Source organism: Olea europaea, unplaced genomic scaffold (assembly GCF_002742605.1).
Source record: "Olea europaea var. sylvestris unplaced genomic scaffold, O_europaea_v1 scaffold1280, whole genome shotgun sequence".
In the NCBI taxonomy this organism is placed as follows: Eukaryota; Viridiplantae; Streptophyta; class Magnoliopsida; order Lamiales; family Oleaceae; genus Olea; species Olea europaea.
Genome location: NW_019230256.1, coordinates 67,577 through 83,271, shown reverse-complemented (window position 1 = coordinate 83,271; position 15,695 = coordinate 67,577). Strand labels below are relative to the sequence as shown.

The 15,695-nt window shown below is 36.0% G+C and overlaps 1 pseudogene; it reads right to left on the bottom strand.

Moving 5' to 3' along the window:
- LOC111374723 overlaps window positions 1-8,109 on the bottom strand; it is a 15,632-nt pseudogene extending 7,523 nt beyond the window's left edge.
- Window positions 8,110-15,695: the final 7,586 nt, after the last annotated feature.

The window sequence follows — 15,695 nt, the reverse complement described above, 5'->3', positions numbered from 1 at the left end:
TACTCAAAGGTCTTGAATTGGAAGTCTACTTGTGAGTATGGAACCATATTGCCCGTGACTCAAAGAAGGGCGAGAAAAATTGAACTTCACTGTATACAAGATGGAGATGCAGTGGATTGGAGAACAGAGATTAAAGGGTTCCTTAAAGAACCTAATGGAAGGATTAGTAGGAAAACGAAGCTATGTTTGCTGAATTACACACTAATAGATGAAGAGTTGTTTAAGAAACGCTCTGATGGTGTATTACTAAAGTGTGTAAGTTTGCAAGAAGTCAAGACGATCATGGCTGAAGTGCACGAAGGGATATGTGGAGCTCATCAAGCTGGCCAAAGGATGAGATGGTTAATTATTAGGAGTGGATATTTTTGGCCAAAGATGGGAGAACTATGCGTTCAGTATGCAAAGAGTTGTCTAGCATGCCAAAAGGATGGTCCAATACAAAGGGCGCCAACACGAGAGATGACACCTATTATTAAACCTTGGCCGTTCAAGGGTTGGGCAATAGATCTGATAGGGAAGATTTATCCCCCATCGTCCAAATAACATACTTTTGTTATAGTTGCGACCGACTATTTCACCAAATGGGTAGAGGCGGTACCTTTGAAAGAGATCCCCCAGAAGAATGTTATAGAGTTTATCCGTGATCACATTATTTATAGGTTTGGAATTCCACAAACTTTAATAGTAGATCACGGAACATCTTTGAATGGGGATCAAGTGAACAAATTTTTGAGCGAGTTTGGGGTTAAATTAGTAAATTCCACACCATACTACGCTCAATCCAACGGACAAGCAGAATCTTCTAATAAGATTCTAAAAAATATCATCAGAAAGATGATAGATGAAAACGCCAGAAATTGGCACGAATGTTTGAACAAGGCCTTATGGGTTTATAGAACATCACCTCGGTCAAGTACCAAAGTTACTCCTTTCCAACTTGTTTATGGACAGGAGGCCTTTTGCCTATGGAAATCAACGTGCAATCGATTAGAATGTGCTTGCAACATAAGTTAAATGATGATGAGTATGCCGAATCACTAGTTCAAAATTTATTGAGTTTAGATGAATTAAAGTTGGACGTCTTAGATAGATTGCAAGTTCAAAAGCAAAGAATGGCTAAGTTTTATAATAAAAAAGTCATAGCCAAGTCGTTCAGCCTGGGTGAACTAGTTTGGAAGACGATACTCCCTTTGGATAGCAAGGATCCAAAGTATGGGAAGTGGTCGCCCAATTGGGAAGGACCATACAAAATAAACAGTGTGTTGCCCAATGGAGCGTATCACTTGGAAGATTTAGACGGCACCAAGCACGTAAGATTCATAAACGGCAAATATTTGAAAAAATATGTTCCTTCTTTATGGGAATGTGAACAGATAAAAACATAATCAAACATTTTGAACGATCAAAAGATAACAAGGTCAGAGCGAAATACGTTCGAATGAAATTCTTTATTATCAAACGTTCATTACAAGAATACAAAAGATATAAATAATGGATGTGCTACAAAATACAACTAAAGTAAGATGATCTCCCGGTTGATCGCTGAGTAAGCTTCACACCGCCTTCCTAAATGCATCGCTGCAATGGAGGGATTGTCGAGTAAGAGGGTGTACTGGCCTCACCACCTTCCTAAATGCATTGCTGCAATGGCGAGCAAAGAGGCTGAGAAGCACTCTCAGCAGGCAAGCTGAGAAGTACTCACAGCAAACAGAGTGGCCCACAAGCAGCCCAAAAATTGCCTTCCATCATCGACTCCTTGTGAAGAACAAAGAGACGATGGGAAGAATTTTGAAGGAAAAAACTTCGCTGCTGGCCAGAAAATATTTCATATACCTCCCATACCAAAGGTGACATCAAGGCAAATAGTAAAATGGGCGGACTAAACAGTCCATTTTGGATCAGATTGATCGTCAGAATGACAAGTAATGGCAGCAAATTAGTTTCAAAGAAAAAAATGAAGAGATGAAGATAGAAGATGAAAAATGCGAAGCATTTATAGGGGGGTGAAGATGAAGAGACAGATTATGAACAGCCACATTTTTGTCTAATAAACAGAATTAAATAGCCCAAAGTCTTGGAAAAATTGGTGGAAATATCAAAAGAAAATGGACAAGATTCTTAGCGCAAAGCAGTTAAATGCTTAAAGAATTGACGACTAAAAAACAAACGTCAAATAAATGTACAAGAAGTTAATGTTCATTAATGATGAACAAAGTTACAAAGGAAAAAAATCGAATTACAAAAGAAAAAGACACGAAATGTCTTAATTACAGTTTACCCCATACTGAACGAATTCGTTCCCTAAGTTTTTCCCAATCCTCGTTTTGCCGAGAGGAAGTGATGTTCAATTCAGCCGCGACATAATCATCAACTTCCAACTTCTTGTACTGCTCGACCAAGGACTTAGTTCGCTCAATTCCCTGGGAGGCGTTGCACTTTTTAGCAGTCATTCTCGCCCTGCAGTCGTCCATTTTAGTTTGAAGTTCCCTCATCTGAGCAGCCAAGTTAACCATCAAAGAGTTTTCAACCATGACTTCGGAAGAGATTTCTTTCAACTCGTCCTCAGCCTTGTTAATCTCCATACGCAAAGACTCTTTCTCAGCTACGGCTCGAAGATGTTGAGTACGCTTGTCCTTTAGTTCAGCATTCTTGGCCAGCATAGAAAGGACCTCGGAGTGGATACCGTTCAACGTCGCTTTAAAATCGGCAGAAAGATTGAGCGACGGAAGCGTCAGTGCTTGCTCCAACTTCGCACTCAAGTGCTCAAGTTCATCTTTGTGTCTGGCATCACTAGCCCTTCCAATATCCATATCCATGAAGGATACGTACTCAAATATCGACTCCTTCAAGAACTTCAAATCTTCCTCTGAAGAAGCAGCAGGACGATCAGATGGAGCAGGGCGAGACGTTTGGACTTGCCCCCAGGAAGCGAACAAGTCTTGGATAGAACGCACAATCCTGTCAGCATCCTGCAAAGAAAATTGCAAATATTAAAGATGCTCACTATAACGAACAAAATAGAAATAGAAGTGAAGCAAAGACCACCTCATCAACAATCATGGAAGATGGCATGCCCTTAACCAAGTCTGCCACTAACGACTCCTCCATTCGTGAGGACTTCCCCTTGTCTGAGCGAGAAGATGTTGCCACAACGGGCGGACTCATAGGAGTATCTGCAAAACTCAAGAGCGACAAATCAGAAACCAACAGCACGAGCAAAGGTAAGACATCAAAAAAAACTGAATTACCTTCTGCTTCGATGTTTGGGGGGTTGACGCCCTGGGAAGAAGGTGGCTCATCCATGGGTTGTGATGAGGACTCTGGGACTGAAGATGTCTCTTTAAGCGTAGCCCCCTCATCAACTAGTTTGGATGAAGTAGCCTCAGCAGAGGATGATGGAGCAGGAGCTGTCGATACCAAAGCCTTTGAAGGAGAGGTTGAGCTTTTCTGAGAAGTCCAAAAGATCATCAGCACACAGAAAAGTTTCAAATGTGGAAAAGTATATTTGTAAGTAAACCAATTTAATTACCTTCCTCCTGACGATAAGAGGGGCATCATCATCATCATCAACATCATCCTCCAAAATGGGAGATGCTGAGGCTGGCCGTTTGCGGCTTGGAGCACTCTTGGCCGTAGTAGGCTTGGCAGGGAGAGAAGAAGATGGACGAGCAGATTGTTTAGTGTGACGAGAAGGAGAGGGGCTCCGAACAGACAAAGGAGTGACCAAAACATGAGGAGGAGAAGAAATGCTCGGTTGGTCTAATGAATGAAAGGCACGATTGGCATCAGTCGCAAATAATCTGCGCTTCACCGACGGCCAGAGTTGTTCAAAAAGAGGGTGAATGGCGTGGCTAGAATTGAAGGGGGCCAATGAAAAATGACTGGTTAAAAGAAGATTACGAGCATCTATAGCCTCTGCCTCCGCCTTAGTAATAGTATGAAAACGGTCAACTAAGTTCCTTAAATAGCAAGGAGGAACAGGCCAAGTTTGGCCAAAACCAAGCTGACGAGCAAAAAATTGGGGAGCATAAATCTCTACCCCCGCTTTGGCATTGGTCCCAGTTAGAATATCATGAAATAGCTCCCTCCCGGTTAAAAACTGGATCCAAATGAGCAGGGAGGTGCTCGCGTTATCTATAGTGGAAGGGGGATGTACATAGTTTGGAGTCAAAAAAGGAGGAAAAGGAAAAAAGGAAGGGATTGAATCCAAAGAATAAAAGAATGAAAAAATGTCCCTTCTGGACATATTTACAGGAGTTAAAGGCTCCATGGCTAGCCCATAACAGCTAGCAGAAGGGCGAGAAATGAATGGAGCACCAAGCGATGGAAAATAGGATCTCAACCACAGTTGAGTGAACCAAAGAGGTCCATTGCCAGTGGGAGATGTACCATTCTTCAATTGAGCTTGAAGGGAGGCCATGCCTCTATAAAGGGCAGCCAAAAACAAAGAACATAAATTCAAAGGCCTGTCACGCGCCAATTCGTGCGCTATAGGTAAATAACTCAGAGAGGGCTTTATACTTGGTACGCACAAAACATATTTACAAAGCCAAACTAAAAGGAAGGTCACTCGCTCAGTAGGGGTAGGCTCAGCGCTCGAATGATTGTGGAGGGTCTGCAGGCTTGAATAAGAATCGGTGTAGTTTCTACCAAACTTTAGGGCGCCACCAGAAACTAAGATACCAGGAAAAATGGTATCTCCCAAAGGTGGCAGATTCACCAGGGCCCCAACATCCCTTAAAGTAATAGACATGGGGCCAAGAGGAAAAATAAAGGTGTTATACTCAGAAGACCAAAAACTCAAAGCAATTAAAAAGAGTGCTGAATCAAAAGTAGGGGGCGGATAGAGATTTCCAACAAATCAGAAATTCTAGCGCTATCAAAAAGTGCCTTAGTAGGACCATGACCCACAAGGCGAGCATGCCACCTACGAAAAGCTACATCAGATTTAGGCCAAGTGCGAATACCTCTTTCTCGAAGTGGCCCCAGCGGCAGAGAGTTTAGAAAATGAGGGCCATGAGTGCGAGGAAACAGCTGACCCACCGCCGCCTGTTCAACTGCCTCCGCATTGTTAAAGAAAGGACCCAAGTAAAACTCATTACGTCCAACGTTGGCGGGCGCGAGAAAACTTGGGGTTATGTATGGGCGACTCAGAAGTCTCTGAAAGTCATCAAAACTAAAAGAATCGCTAGCTTGAGATTGTGAAGTAGCCATTTGAGAAGGAACGAAGCTTTTCAGGGTTACGTAGCAGGGAAGCAAAAAATGAACAGTGAATCGTGAAAGAGACGCAAAAAATATGAGGCGTGGTTTGGTGGCAGTGAAATAGCGTGTTTGGGGTTTATAAGGGTTTGCAAAACGACGCACCTTTTCAAGTTATAGACGGAAACAATGATTGAAATTCTTGAAAATTTCGAATGTTGCTGGAAACACAAAGTGAATATGGCAAAATTCAATAATTATTATTAATTCTGCCATATTGAGGGTAATTGTTGACACATAAAAATTCAGCCCAAATCGAACAGCCCAAGGAGTGAAGCCCAATTGGAGGATCCCCAAATCAGATAGCCCAAAGAACGAAGCCCCAATCGAACAAATCAAGATGAAGGCCCAAAAACGCGGTAACGCCATCGCCCAAGTTTGCAAGTCGCCCAGAATCTGAGCGAATGGAGTGTCATACAGTCGCCCAGAGCTGTTACTCTATTCTCGCCCAAACCTTCAAGTCGCCCAAGGTATTAACAAACATAACGCGTTGTGGTTATCAAGAAGTGCAGTTATCAAAGCAGCCCTATCACGTTCCACAATTCAAGAAATTCAATCGAAAGCGGTTGAACGATGAATGGTAATGGCAGCAGTTAAAAGGCAGTTTTCATGACAAAGTGGCCATTACGAAGAAAGTGGGTAGTTATAAGACGATCAAGCAGTTTTTAGAGTAGTTAATCACAAAGAGATCGTCTATGAAGTATAAAAGGGAGAAATGACATAGAAGCAAAGGACCGAATCCAAAACTCTCGAACAGAGAACTTGTAATTTTCATTTCCTTAGTTTTTAGACTTAAACACTTTTCTTTCAGTAACTCGTGTGTTTGTGCCCCTTGGAGGCACGTTGTTTTTCATTTCCAATTGTAAAGTCATCGCCAATAAAAGAACACCCATTTTTGGGATTTTGTCAAAAGAGGTTTGTCCCTTACACAATCGTCTGATCCTTTTTAATTGTTAGCGACTAACCCGCGCGAAACAAATAGCTTCCTCCTCAGCTTGACCTTTTGCAAGGGCTTCTGCGTAAGCCTTTCGTCTTCTATCCTCGGGAATTGCACTGTAAATTAAGAATAACTCACGCATTGAGACAAATTTCCATCCAAATAGTCAGAAATGACAATACTTGACGTGAGAATATGATTACCCAAAAAGTTCATCGATAGTCTTTGAGGGTGCTGATGGATCAGTGAAAACCTCCACAACCGAAATATAAAAAACTGCTGATGGATCAATGACTTGCTTATATTCAAAGCACACACTGGTCAAAATGCCTTAATATTTGACATCTGAGCAAGATTATCCTTTCCATGTATATATATATTTTTTGAGCTTTTAGAGATGCTACTTATGTAAATTAGACTCTCTCTTCATTCTCAGAACTCAGAAGCTCGTAAATTTCATTTGCTAAATTTGTTATGTAGTTTGAGGAAATTATATGGCGCTTATATGGACTAAACAATCATAAGAACAATTTTTTCGCATTATGTTTCCTCGTTATTATCGCCATAAAGCAATACCTTATTTTCTGCCACTGCAGTATTGGAGAAGACATTTGCCACTAGTGCTGCTATTCGTGACTTCGAAACCTGTTAATTGAGAAAAAAAATGTATTTGTAAAGAATGAATAACGAACTGCATCTAGTAGAAATATTGAAGAAGACAAATGTAAATTTATTTATTTTTTTATTTTTTTATTTTTTTTTTGGCGTCTGCTAGAAATGCTTGTAGATATGCAGCTTTTAACCGAAAACCCGGTATTACAGAAACATGCTCAAACTTCCAAAATGAAAAAGAAATTGCATACATTACATTACTTTGTTGTTGTTCGCATCAGTACTTCCTTCAGCCGAGACGACAATGTTATATGAACTCTCAGGAAAAAAATCTTCTGCTAGCTTGGTCTTTATGAGGGTATAGTTAACATCAGTCTCGACTAGCTTTTGCAGAAATTCTGTCAATGTCAAGGGTTGAGATCTTGAGAAGAGATAGTTAAATAAAGAAGAGATCCCATCGAGTACATTGTAGGTGGATGTAGTCATCGATGATTCATCATAGGCTATTGCCAAATGGCCAACATTTGCCAATTGTGCAGCCTGAATTACTTGCAAGGCATCTGCCGCACTTACCTCTGAACCAGGACCATTCTCTGCTGGACCTATGGTGACTACAACTTTGCTAGCGTTTCCTATGGCTTTCGCAATTGATTCTGTATCTTGGTATCTGGATTCCACAGCGTTCAGGCGCTTAGATTCGCTGTTAGATATTATCTGAAATGTAGCACAAGTCACTAAGGGAATGACCAGCTTAAACTTTGTTTCCAATTATTACTTATGTAGAGAGAATTTTGCCATAATCACAGGTTTTAATTTCCATTGATCTATGTTGGGCATATACTTTTTCTGTTAGTTCAGAGAGCTAACCTTATATTTGGAGGCCAAAAGGGCCAATTCTTGTGCAGCACCAAGGTCTAGAACACCAGCTCTCACGCTACACCCGTCCCTCAGAAGTGTTTGTGCAATGCGTATTCCAACCAGCCCAGTAGCACTGGCTACAAACACCGTTCCAGGGTCTTTACGCCATTGGCTCCCTAAACTCAAGCCCGAAGACGGGTTGATCACTGCGGGAACCAATGACTTTACATCAAGTGAATTCCCAAAGTCGACCGAAAAGGATTGGAATTGCCTGAGTTCCCTTGGTTTTCTTCTGAGGCATCAGCACTTTTTCTTAGCCACAATGGCGGGACGGATCCAACTTTCTTGAAAAACACCGTAAGCCTCCTTCGACTTTTGAATACTGGTCTTGAATGGGGAGTCGTAATTAGAAGAAATGAATTTGTTGCAAGGGTTGTCGCCATGGATGCATAAGAGTAGGAAATATAGTGTCAGCTGGCTTTTGAACATTCATTCATTTATTCAAATTTCATATTTTATCCATTCAGTTGCTGATATGAAGGTTAGAATGAGAGAAGCACAGGCCAATTTCTGTGTTGTGGGGTGCCATAGAAAGTTCCATTTATGGTTGCAGTGTTAGACTGGATTTAGGATGTGGGTTACAACCAATGAGAGCCTGCCACGTGGTTCATTTTTATTTACTAAGAATACTACTAACCAAACATTTCTATGCAGCAAAAAACCTGTATGCAACAATGCGTGCCAAGAAAATAAAATTATCATGTGGGTTTTTAATAAAAAGCTATCAAAATTTCGTATGAATAAATCTGCATAATTAACAATAATTTAAGGGTGCGTTTGGCGAATTCAGCAATAATAAGAGGGGAAAAAAAGTTGAATCGAATTCATTAAATATATATATGTGCTCGTCTGTGTTTCATCATACTCCACTTGTAATTTAAAATCAAAATCAAACATTAACCATACATTTTCGACTACTATTAACTAATATCTACATATTTCGTGGACCCATATTGTAATTGAGTAAGAGTTAATTTAAAAATATATATATTTTTATTACTTCAAGATAAAGTTATTCAAGCATGTTCATAAGCCCTTGTTTAATATTTATTGTAAAGAGAAATTTGGAAAAAATAATGTTTTGAATAATAATTTTTTGAAGAATGTGTGGTTAAAAAGTAAGAAAAATTTTGGGTTTACATGCAAATTGTGTAGTTAAAAATGAGTATGCAAAAAATAATAATAATAATAATAATAATAAATTGAAATGAAGAGAGTCAAACAAGGGCTAAATAAAAAGTAAAAACTATTATTTAAAAGTAAATAAGTAAATTTTAAAAATATGCAATTTATTTATTTATTATTGATTTTTTTTCTTTTTTCTTTTTGATTTTTTTGGTTATTCAGAGTGAAGAATAAGTAACTCAATTTGATAAAATTTTCCTAATGAATACCTTATTTTGACACGAGTGCCCCTTCCATCGTAATAATAACAATCTCTCTAAATCTGGATTGAATTAGACATTTAAATTCTTTGAGCCATGATTGAAATGTAGCAACTACAATGGCTTTTAGGTCATAATCTTAATAATTTCCTCAAACACTTAAGCCATTGTGACATGTCATGCATGTCAATCCTCTCCATTTGACTCTCAAAGCTACTAGTTAGTATAGACATGTTAAAAGGATCAACGAGGTTCTTAACTATTGCAACTTCATACACAACCACATTTTCATGATGGACAATCTCTTAGATGAGGTGAGACTTTCTCTCGAAGACATGTTTGGAGGAGCACATGAGGAGTTGTTCACTCCTTTACTAATAAAGAATGCAAAAGATTACGATAATACTAACCTACTTAGTATTTTCCCTTAAGCTGGATGGGCAAGGAGGGAAAGAGCTGGATGGGCAAGGAGGGAAAGAGACTATCATTTGGTTTGTCAAGTCATTCCCTCTTGTTGTTGTCACCTTGTTTGGTGGGTGAGGGGTGTTTTGTTTGATAGGTTTTGATATTAGGTTAGTGCGTTTTCCATTCTCATCGCATTCCTTTCCTTTTGGTGAAGACACATTGGTTTATTTGTAAGAGACTTTGAGGGTTGTCGCTTGCTTCATCTCCTTCTACTCCTTATGCTCTCTTTTTGTTGAGTTTAGGTGCTTCATGGAGTGTCGAAGGTGCTTTGGTTGCCATTAGTCCTTCATCTACATTTATGTTATAGATTAGGAGCATGTTTGGGAGTATCTAAAATTTTAAGTATTTATAAGTCGTGAATCCTATAGAATATGTTAATAATAAATTGATAGTATTTGTGAATCCTACAAAATGTATGGATAAAAAGTATATTTGACCAACTAATTTGAGCTTAACCAAACACGCATTAGGTTTGTCAAAGATCATGGTCGGTTGCTATTCCCTTTCACTTAACACTTTTTATGTTCTTGTTACTTGATCGTACAGCAATGGCTTCTTGTGAATATGACCTTGTTGGAACTTTCAATAATGTAGCATATTTTGATGGTAGTATTTACTCGTCATAATACTAGATACTTTGACAGACCTTGACTTTGGTTTCAGTGACATTATCGTATCTAGTGATTTGTTGTGCAACAAATTGAAGATCGATGACTCGATTGCAATAAAGTGAAGTTGAGGGATCTCGATGAGTGTTTACAAAAAGTTGAAGGAGCAAATATGTAATATAAATCCAATTATGTAATTTCATTATTTCATTATTTTTTGAGGAAATTGCAAAAAATGTCTACTTTTACATGGTCATTTGTAAAAATGTCCAAAATTTGTTCAATGTACATTTTACTATAATTTAGATCAAAATGCCTTTATTAGCAATTTTAAATTCCACAATGAGGACAAATCATTCACCCCTTGTTTGAGTCCCATTTTGGAGGAAAAAACGAATTTTTGAATAGTGTATTGATGTGAAATGTGTGGCTAAAAAATAAAAAAAATTTTGAATTTACATGTAATATTATTTTATTGAATAATGTGTGGTGTCAAAATACTATAGAATTATACTACTTTGAAGAAGTACCATGTCAATTATGCATTAAATGTTCACTTCTCCCTATAAGTAGGTAAATAAAACATTTATGAAATATAAAGAACTACACTCAAAATGTCAAGAACTTTAAAAATTGTAAGAGACTTTCATATTCAGAATGAAATCTACAAATGAAGTGTCAAGTATCGAGATAAACATGGTCCAAATATTAATAACAACTTTTAAAATGTCGAGAATGTCATGAAATGTCAATAACGGCTATTAAAAACAACTTATCAACAAAAAAATAAAGGTTTTAAAGTAAACTACCCTCTATCTAAAATTGTGAAGAGCCTAATCAACTCGTAAATTTGGATGAAATTAAATTCCTCGAAATAAAATTATATAATTTTCTTATGAATTGAAAGCATATAATTATTTTTTTAGTGTTAATGGCTTTCTACTTCATCTTTTTCATTTTTTTTCAAAATCATTGGTTAATACCTAGCCCATATTTGATGGCCTTAAAATTTAAACATATTTTTGAATTTTATATTTTTTTGGGTTGGGGGAGGGGGGGGGTTAGAGTGATTAAAAAGTAAATGTCCGTTTGATTGCAAGAATGAAATTTGGAAGGAAAGAAAAAGAATTCTAGAGAATTGAATTGCCTAAAACTTATTTTCCTGAAAATTGTCAATTGATGTATTTGATTGGTATAATTTTTTACTTGAATAATGTTGAAATTTTCTATATTTTGATGTTCGTTTGACTTTGTTTTTCATTAAAATTGTCAATGAAAGAGACAAAATTTATTACAATTGGTGATATAATTTATTCCAATTACCAAAAATAAAAATTAAAAAAAATCGCAAAACCAAGGAAATTGCACGTGTAAAGGGGGGGGGGGTAATGGAAATAAATTCCCTAGAAAATTATTGCAATCAAACAGACCAAAAGGTGGAAAATTGAACCTATCAAATAGGGCCTAAGAAATTTTTTTGAATTTATGTGTAAGATATTTCATTTTGTGAATATGATCGAAAATAAGTACAAAAAAATAAATTAAAATAAAATAAAGAGAATCAAATAGTGACCTAATAAATCATGAAAACAAATAAAACCACTAGATAATATTGTTAAGCATTAATGTAGCTTCTCATGGAAGCTATTTGATCTTCTTGAAATTCATCACAAATTAAATGGGGAAAAAAATTGCTTCATTTTTCATTGAAGGTATAATAGACAATTTGATACCAAATTTAGTCATTTTTGCAAGAGTTATCAAAATTAGATACTTTTCGATTGACAAACATGAAATTAGACATTTTTGTAAAAGGTAATTATTTGTTACACCACACTAGGTAAAATTACTTAATTAACCACCCTTTTAAATTTACATTTTAACATTAAACAATTTTTATAAACACCACAATTATTAAATTAACAAACTTGTCCACTATTTCCTTTGCAGCGGTGCTAATTCTTTAAATGAATCTCTCTTCTATAATGTTTATGATTTTAGGGGCACAAGTTGTATGGTGGCCGTCGGGGAGATCTTACCAGAAAAATGTTCTACTGCAACATTGAAGACAAAGATGGGGATTGAATGTTAGTGGGAGATGTTTCATGGGATATGTTTGTCACTTCTTACGGAAGATTAATGAAAGGATCTGAAGCTAAATGATTTGCATGCTTATCAAAGCCATAGCAATATAACTTGCATACAAAATGTTGTAGAATTCAAAAAATCGATAAAACCAAAATCAATTGGTTGTTCCTAATTTCTTTTTTGTGCGACTTGAACTATTTATTGATGACATTTTGGGTTTCTGTTTTTGCGAATTTCAGTGGGACTTCATTTGAAATGAGGATTACACCACAATATTAAAAGTATAATTGTAAATTTGGTGTGATGTATTTATTAAAAATATATCTTAATTATGATGTAATTATAATGTGATGTAGTAAGTAAATGAGGAAATTTCATAACTATCACTAAATTTGAAAATGCGCAAAAATTTTGATTTGCACTGAAGATGGTAAAAAAGTCACTTTTTTTGTGTGAAAGGTCCATATTAACCTTAGTGACACTTTTTTATGAGCATTTAATGCTTGATTTGAAAGTCATTAACATTGTGATGTGATGATTTTTTTTAATATTATAAATATTAGAGATGTGATTATTCTATTTGATAGTATGAATTTTGGTAAAAATAAAAATAAAAACACATGACTTTTTACCATTCACAAATCATAACTTCCTAACCATCTTCTTCATTTCATCATCAAGAAGACATTACTTTTGAATTCATCATTCATTTTCCAGAGGTTAGCTATTAGAAATTATTTATATTTTTATCTTATGGCTTACTATTTTAAATATTAAATAGAATACAATCATATTTATTTGAAATTTTTGAAACTCGTATTCATTGATTTGTTTGATTCTTGATATATTTTTGAAGGAAAAAGATATCAACATCCTAAGTGAAAGATTCCATAATCAATGACATATTGAGTCATTCCTTATTTATTTTTGGGAAGATGTTGTGATGTTGTAGTTGATAATTGATTATCATCATTAATGTTTTGAATAATTTATTCCATGGTATCAAATACATGTTTTCAAGCTTCCCGACAATTTCCACAGTTCAAGTATCAAATTTGACATTTCGAAACCATCTTATTAGACGTTTCAATTGTCGAACTCGACATTTAAAAACTGTTGGGATAGATAATTTAATTGTTGGAATTCAACAAGTCATTTTCACATTTTGTCATTGAACTCCAACTGATCTCTCTTGTTTCCATTCCCCTGTGAGAAGGTAGAGAGCAAAACCAACCCAATCGGTCGTCTGCCGCCTTTCTTTCCTATGCTCGAGGAAAGCCCGAGATGCCTTTATGGGTAGCAGCTTCTTTAGCTTCACTCTTAGAGCACTTGTCCTATCTAAGAACAAGCCTGGTAATCCCCTTCAATTGAAGAAATAGAAAAATAGACATATTGATTGTGCAAAGTTCTTACCGTTCCAATCTCAACTTTTCAGGTATTATTAATCATTTGAGATTCATCGTGTCGCATAGGGAAAGTTTATTTATGTGGATGACAAATGGAAGTGGAAAGTGGACAAAACCACTTTCGTTTTAGTTCCAACAAGTATTACCCTATGCACTCGTTATGGTAGAGTTGGCCATAACCGAACCACGTGTTCCAACCACATTCTAACACAACTTATGTAAATAGGCTTAATGTCTAAAAGTAGTTAAAGTTGTATTCTGAATGTTTCCCCGATAGCATTGTACATTATGAAATTATATTATCATTTTCATTTTATTATTGTTTGTAGATATTAGTCGTGTTTAAGTTCACAAGCAAAATAATTACATAGACAAAAATTACATACATTCGACAGAAGTATCCTTTCATTCTCGACATATGGTTGCAAAGTAGAAAATTTGACTACAAAAAAATGTATAAGGGACATGCTGTTCCTGAACACATTCTCAATTTATATTATTATTAGCATTTTATTATCATTTTGTAGATATTGCATAACATCCCGACAGTTAAATTCGGTCCCGACAGGAAGTTTCTGTTATTCTCGACAGTTGGTTGCAGGTAGAAAATGTAACTACAAACAAGATGCATAAGGGATAAGCTGTTGCATAATATTTGGTAAAGACATTATTATATTTAACCCTGACAAAATTATAATACATAACTCAACAAATTTTATCGTGCTAATTGAACAATCCAACATGTATGAGAAACGAGAAATGATAAAATATGTCACCACATGTGGATGCAACCACCAAATCATGCTTATAATCACATTCTTGGAGAGAAGCAAAAGGAGGTCATTGATTACACAAATCAATTCTAATGTAGTATAAACAAATTTCGTCACACTATTTTTTTTATTCTTTTTCCCCTCTTCTTGATGTATGGAGTCTTAGTAGATATTGCAGGAAATCAAATGTGTGTCAATCATTGCCATTTTGTATTAACAATATCGTTACTTTCGATGGGTATGGTGGCCGTCTTCTTCACGTTACAAGCTGAGGGGACTTTTTCGTGGTCCGAGCATAACACTTTGAGCTCTATGACTCCTCCATCTATTTGAAAACAACATTTGCAACACTAATCGACATGAGTTCATTATTTATAGTTCGCAGATTATGGAATGAGATGAGAGTATTTAAAATTTTGAATTCCTCGTAATTAATGTACGTACCGTTCACCTTTTGGTTCCCACTAAGCAATGGACCCTCATGATTATCTGAGCACGGGTTGATGCCTCCAATGGATATGAATTCAATATTTCTAGTTTGCATATTACGAAATGAGATGAGTGTATTTAAAATGTTGAATTCTTTAGATGTTATTGTTAAATACACGTATAAGAAATCAAAAAAATACACTATAATGTTCGGGAAATACAGTCTTTGATTGTCGAGAATGACAGTTCATATCGAAAGATAACTCATATGTCGAGAATAGCTGAAATGAACTGTCGGGAACATCAGTTTGTCGCGATAGATGAGTCACATTATTGATCTTTTGAGAAGTTCTCGTACGTCGATAATTCATAACTGTACAGACTTTCATTGTGATGAATTAAACAGTTTGCTTAAAAGATTCGATACCCATGCCTAACCTAGAAAAGTATAATAAATAAGGTAGGTTAGAATAATAGGTATAATACAACAATTAACTTTCACATAGTAAACAAATTCAGAGAAATATGAAATAAAAAATTGACAGAATGTGAAATATTTTTTTAGAAAAAAAAATTCATACATAACACCCAATTTTTTTTTTTAGAAAAAATCAAAATGCCCAAAAAAATATAAACCAAAAAAAATAAAATAAAAAAATGAAGAAATCCAAATTACCTGTAAATGTATGCTCTGAACAAAGTCGAATCCAAAACAGAGAACAATCTAACTCACGATCTAGATCTAGGGAACTCAAAATTGATGGTGCAATCTAAAAGAAAAAAAAACGAACATTAATAAAAAACTTGAAACAAAA